Genomic DNA, 5,496 nt, shown 5'->3' with positions numbered 1-5,496 from the left:
CTTGTTGGGTGAAAAATCTTATTTTTTGAAAAAGAGAAATAAAGACAATTTGTTTTTTTCTTTAAGTAGTTACTCCATAAGGAATTTATGTATTATTTTATCTGTGATTTACTTATTTATGTATTACTTATTTCATCTTTTATTCTGCATAAATTAATATATAGATTTTCTCATATTAATCTATACATGTATTAGTTACGTGAATTTCTAAATTGTAAACCAAACATCATATTAATTAATTTTATACATGAATAACTTACCTCTTAACCAACTAACAAACATGATATTACTTATACACAATTTAACATTTACCTAATTCATTAAACCATTTTGTGGTTCTTTATTTTGCTTTGGAGATATGGTGCATGTTCAGAAGCTGAGAATGACGTTGTTTGGTCTTGAGGTTATGCTAATATTCGGTAATGTTAACGTCATGGTTTATTTTTCGGTCTTGAGTTTGCTCACTTCGTTTCAATATAAGTATCTTAGTTTACTTGAGCACGAAGTTTATTAAATAAAATGAGACTTTTAAATTTTATAATTTTAAATTAAAGATACTTGTAGTTTTTTAAATTTTATGATATTAAATTTACAAGGTAGAATTTAGGAATTGAAAGACATACTAAATATAAAAGAAACACTCTTTTTGAGACAGGTCAAAAAGATAAGTACGACACTTAAATTGAAACCGAAAAAGTATAAAAGTCTTAACAAATTCATTTTATTGAATCTAATTTGCTTCTTCAAGGAACTTGTCACTAAAAACATTGTGCTTCAATACACAAAGGATAGGGCAAGGAGAGTTTGGTGTACAAAGTATTCCGCGTTAGTATAGTTTAGGAAAAAGTCATATCTCAAGGAGTGTGATGTATACAACCTAACCTAATACAAAAATTAGTATTAGCCTTCACGGCTCAAACCTGTGTGACCTATAAGTCACACGAAGACAAATTTACCATTGCACCAACATATCCATGATATGGTAGTCCCTTTTAGCACGGTAATAATGAGGTGGGTAGAAATTTATTACTTGGGGGCCCTTTCTACACCCACCCTTATTCTCTTGCTTCAATTATTGGAAAAGTAATGAAAAACCAGACTCCATTGGAAAAAGGACAGTTTGCAAACACAGTTGTAACAATTACTAGCAAAAGAGAGAGTTTTGAGAGAAATCACAGGTCATTTCTTGTTTGCAAATTACTCTCTTAGCATTCAGCAGGTAAAATAAAGTTCTTTACAGAGACTATTTGAAGATATATTTTGTCAAAATTCTTAAAGAATCATTTGGTGTTCTCCTTGTTTTGATTTGCAGATTTCAGAAATGGAGGTTGGCTTAGCAGTTGGTGGTGCATTTCTCTCTTCAGCTTTGAATGTTCTCTTTGATAGGCTTGCTCCTCACGGTGATCTGCTCAACATGTTTCGGAAGCATAAGGATCATCTTCAGCTCTTAAAGAAGCTGAAAATGACTTTGCGTGGTCTTCAGATTGTGCTAAGTGATGCAGAGAATAAGCAAGCATCAAATCCATCTGTGAGCGACTGGCTTAATGAGCTTCGAGATGCTGTCGACTCTTCTGAAAACTTAATAGAAGAAGTCAATTATGAAGCTTTGAGGCTTAAGGTGGAAGGCCAGCATCAAAATCTTGCAGAAGTAAGTGACCTCAACCTGTGCTTGAGTGATGATTTCTTTCGTAACATAAAGGATAAGTTGGAAGAAACCATTGAAACATTGGAGGTGTTGCAAAAGCAAATTGGTCGCCTTGGCTTAAAGGATCATTTTGTTTCGACTAAACAAGAAACTAGAACACCTTCAACTTCTTTGGTTGATGATTCTGGTATCTTTGGAAGGCAGAATGAAATAGAGAATTTGGTTGGCCGTTTGTTGTCTATGGATACAAAGGGAAAAAATCTGGCTGTAGTTCCTATTGTTGGAATGGGCGACCTGGGTAAGACAACACTTGCTAAAGCCGTTTACAATGATGAGAGAGTGCAGAAACATTTTGGTTTAAAAGCTTGGTTTTGTGTTTCTGAGGCATATGATGCTTTCAGAATAACAAAAGGGCTACTTCAAGAATTGGCTCATTTGACTTGAAGGCTGATAACAATCTTAATCAGCTACAAGTCAAATTGAAGGAAAGCTTAAAGGGGAAGAAGTTTCTTATTGTTCTGGATGATGTGTGGAATGACAACTACAACGAGTGGGATGACTTGAGAAATGTTTTTGTACAAGGAGATATAGGAAGTAAGATCATTGTGACGACACGTAAAGCGAGTGTTGCCTTGATGATGGGTAGTGAGGCAATCAACATGGGGACGCTGTCTGATGAAGCCTCTTGGGATCTATTCAATCGACATTCACTAGAAAACAGAGATCCCAAAGAACATCCAGAACTTGAAGAGATTGGAAAAAAAATTGCAGACAAGTGCAAAGGGTTGCCTTTAGCTCTAAAAGCACTTGCTGGTATTTTACGCGGCAAATCAGAGGTGGATGAGTGGAGAGACATTTTAAGAAGTGAAATATGGGAGCTGTCAAATTGTTCGAATGGTATATTACCAGCGCTGATGTTGAGCTACAATGATCTTCCTGCACATTTGAAGCAATGTTTTGCTTATTGTGCAATATATCCCAAAGATCATCAATTTTGCAAAGACCAAGTTATTCACCTGTGGATTGCTAATGGTCTGGTACAGCAGTTTCATTCAGGTAACCAATACTTTCTCGATCTGAGATCAAGATCGCTGTTTGAAATGGTCTCGAAATCTTCTGAACGAGACATAGAGAAATTCTTAATGCATGACCTTGTCAATGATTTGGCCCAAATTGCATCTTCAAATCTTTGTATAAGGTTGGAAGAGAGCAAAGGATCGCATATGTTGGAACAATGTCGGCACATGTCCTATTCAATAGGACAAGATGGTGACTTTGAGAAATTGAGGTCACTCTTTAAATCAGAGCAGCTGAGGACATTACTTCCAATCAATATTCAGCTCCATCGGATACAAATTAAGCTAAGCAAGAGGGTGCAGCTTAACATACTGCCTAGACTAAGATCCTTGAGGGTACTATCATTGTCTCATTACAAGATTAAGGAGTTGCCAAATGACTTGTTTATCGAATTAAAGCTCCTGAGATTTTTGGATATTTCTCAGACAGAGATTAAAAGGTTGCCAGATTCCATTTGTGTGTTGTATAACTTAGAGACACTTCTCCTGTCATCTTGTGCTAAACTTGAGGAGCTACCGCTGCAGATGGAGAAGTTGATTAACTTGCGTCATCTTGACATAAGCAACACTTCTCTCTTGAAGATGCCGCTACATCTGAGCAAGTTGAAAAGCCTCCAAGTGCTAGTGGGAGCCAAGTTTCTTCTAAGTAGTTGGAGAATAGAAGATTTAGGTGACGCACAGAACTTGTATGGATATCTATCAGTTCTAGAGTTGCAAAATGTAGTTGATAGAAGGGAAGCTGTGAAGGCAAAGTTGAGGGAGAAAAATCATGTTGACAAGTTATCTTTGGAGTGGAGTGAAAGTAGTAGTGCCGACAATTCACAAACTGAAAGAGACATACTTGATGAGCTACGCCCACATAAAAACATAAAAGAAGTCGAAATCACTGGATATAGAGGGATAATATTTCCAAATTGGCTAGCTGATCCTTTGTTTCTTAAGCTGGTGAAATTGTCTCTTAGCTACTGCAAGGACTGTTATTCCTTGCCAGCACTAGGAGAACTGCCTTTTCTGAAATTCCTTTTGATTAGAGGGATGCATGGAATAACAGAGGTGACGGAAGAATTCTATGGTTGTTTGTCGTCCAAAAAGCCTTTTAACTGTCTTGAGACGCTTGTATTTGCAGATATGCCAGAGTGGAAGCAATGGCACGTACTAGGAAGTGGAGAGTTCGCTACACTTGAGTACCTTTTAATTAAAAATTGCCCTGAACTCAGTTTGGAGACATCCATCCAACTTTCAAGTGGAGAGTTCGCTACACTTGATGATGCTCAAGTGTTTAGATCCCAACTTGAGGAATTAGATATACATTATTGTAACTCTGTTACCTCCTTTCCTTTTAGCATACTGCCCACTACCTTGAAGAGAATAGACATATCTGGTTGCCGGAAATTGAAATTGGATCCGCCAGTTGGTGAGATGAGTATGTTTCTCGAGGAATTGACACTGCGTAATTGTGATTGTATAGATGATATATCACCTGAGTTTCTCCCAACAGCACGCACGTTGAATGTATCTAATTGCCACAACCTTACTAGGTTTTTGATTCCTACTGCCACTGAAAGTCTCATTATTTGGGGATGTGAGAATGTTGAAATACTTTCGGTGGCATGTGGGGGGACCCAGATGACGTCACTGACTATTCATGGCTGTAATAAGCTGAAGTGGCTGCCAGAACGTATGCAGGAACTCCTTCCATCTCTTAAGAAACTGACATTGAATAATTGTCCAGAAATAGAGTTCTTTCCTGAAGGAGGATTGCCCTTCAATTTACGACTCCTTCATATCAGGGAGTGTGAGAAATTGGTGAACGGCCGAAAGGAGTGGCATTTACAGAGACTCCCCTGTCTAAGAAAGTTAGTGATCTCTCATGATGGCAGTGACGAAGAGATTTTTGGTGGTGAGAATTGGGAGTTGCCTTCCTCTATTCAATCACTTAGAATAAACAATGTGAAAACATTAAGCAGCCAACATCTCAACAGCCTCACCTCTCTTCAATATCTATATATTAAGGGTAATTTACCTCAAATTCAGTCAATGCTGGAACAAGGCCAGTTTTCGCACCTCACTTCGCTTCAAAGTCTAGAAATCAGGAATTTCCCTAATCTCCAATCACTTCCTGAATCAGCACTGCCCTCCTCCCTCTCTCAGCTGACCATCGATGATTGCCCTAATCTCCAATCACTTCCTGAATCAGCACTGCCCTCCTCCCTCTCTCAGCTGACCATCGATAATTGCCCTAATCTCCAATCACTTCCTGAATCAGCACTGCCCTCCTCCCTCTCTCAGCTGACCATCGATAATTGCCCTAATCTCCAATCACTTCCTGAATCAGCACTGCCCTCCTCCCTCTCTCAGCTGACCATCGATAATTGCCCTAAGCTCCAATCTCTTCCGGTAAAAGGGATGCCCTCTTCCCTCTCTAGACTACATATTGACGACTGTCCATTGCTCACACCACTACTAGAATTTGACAATGGGGAATACTGGCCAAATATTGCTCAATTTCCCATCATATACATCGATGAGGAATGCATGTGATGATTAAAACGAATGGCTCTTCAACTGATGTAAGCTATTCTTTTCCCTTGGATTTGGAAGCTTTTTATTTCCGTTTACTTCACTCTGCTTTTTTGTTAATTCTTTTTCATTTTAAATCTCTAGTTCTGGAAACATGCGTTGCACCACACGTTTATCCCAAAATATTTCATATAATTTTTGTATTGCAAATGACATATTTTATCCCCTTCAAATCTATTGGTATTTTCTAAAAAA

At 38.0% G+C, this 5,496-nt stretch overlaps 2 protein-coding genes across 2 annotated transcripts in view; both read left to right on the top strand.

Moving 5' to 3' along the window:
- Positions 1 to 5,496, top strand: part of LOC125844265 (uncharacterized) — an 86,370-nt gene that overhangs the window by 5,844 nt on the left and 75,030 nt on the right. The gene's annotated exons all lie outside the window — the stretch shown is intronic.
- Positions 1 to 5,496, top strand: part of LOC125844249 (putative disease resistance RPP13-like protein 1) — a 117,107-nt gene that overhangs the window by 47,645 nt on the left and 63,966 nt on the right. The gene's annotated exons all lie outside the window — the stretch shown is intronic.

This window comes from Solanum stenotomum, chromosome 11 (genome assembly GCF_019186545.1).
Source record: "Solanum stenotomum isolate F172 chromosome 11, ASM1918654v1, whole genome shotgun sequence".
Taxonomy (NCBI): domain Eukaryota; kingdom Viridiplantae; phylum Streptophyta; class Magnoliopsida; order Solanales; family Solanaceae; genus Solanum; species Solanum stenotomum.
The sequence above is the reverse complement of the archived record's forward strand: the minus strand, read 5'-3'. Positions and strand labels throughout refer to the sequence as shown.